The 742-nt window shown below is 42.7% G+C and overlaps 1 protein-coding gene across 1 annotated transcript in view; it reads right to left on the bottom strand.

The window, feature by feature from the left end:
• RPS5 (ribosomal protein S5) overlaps window positions 1-742 on the bottom strand; it is a gene marked incomplete at its 5' end in the record, with an annotated part of 10,763 nt that overhangs the window by 2,558 nt on the left and 7,463 nt on the right. The gene's annotated exons all lie outside the window — the stretch shown is intronic.

Here is a 742-nt window from a genome sequence, read left to right as displayed (position 1 = left end):
GGAGAGAGGGGAGGTGGGGGGAGAAAAGGGGAAGAAATGTGGGAAAAATTGGGGAAGTTCAGGAAAAATTGGGATAAATGGGGGAAAAAGGAAAAAATTGGGGGGAAACGAGGGGGAAAATTGGGGAAATGGGGAAAAAGGAGAAAATTGGGGGGGAAATTCAGGGAAAATTGGGAAAAATGGGGGAAAAAGGGGAAAATTGGAGGGAAATGAGGGGGAAAATTGGGAAAAATGGGAGGAAAAAGGGGAAAATTGGGGGGAATGGGGGGAAATGAGGGGGAAAATTGGGAAAAATGGGGGGAAATAGAGGGGAAATGGGGAAAAAGGGGGATTCAGGGGGATTTTGGCAGGGGAAGGGAGAGAAATGTGGGAGAAGTTGGGGAAGTTCAGGGAAAATTGGGAAAAATGGGGGGAAAAGGGAAAATTGGGGGGGAAACGAGGGGAAAAAATGGGAAAAATGAGGGGAAAAACAGATTAATAGGGAAAAATGAAAGAAAAAATGGGGAAAATGAGGAAAACGAGGGAAAATGAGGGGAAAAACAGATTAATAGGGAAAAATGAAAAAAAATGGGGAAAATGAGGAAAATGAGGGAAAACGAGGCAAAAAGAGAAAAAGAGAGAAAAAGAGAACAATGAGGGAAAAAATGGGAAAAATGAGACGAAAAAGGGAATAATGGAGGGAAATGAAGGAAAAAAATGGGGAGAATGAGGGAAAATGAGGGGGAAAGAGGGAACAATAAAA

This window comes from Corvus brachyrhynchos, unplaced genomic scaffold, assembly GCF_000691975.1.
Source record: "Corvus brachyrhynchos isolate BGI_N302 unplaced genomic scaffold, ASM69197v1 scaffold894, whole genome shotgun sequence".
In the NCBI taxonomy this organism is placed as follows: domain Eukaryota; kingdom Metazoa; phylum Chordata; class Aves; order Passeriformes; family Corvidae; genus Corvus; species Corvus brachyrhynchos.
This window is presented reverse-complemented; position numbering and strand designations above follow the sequence as displayed.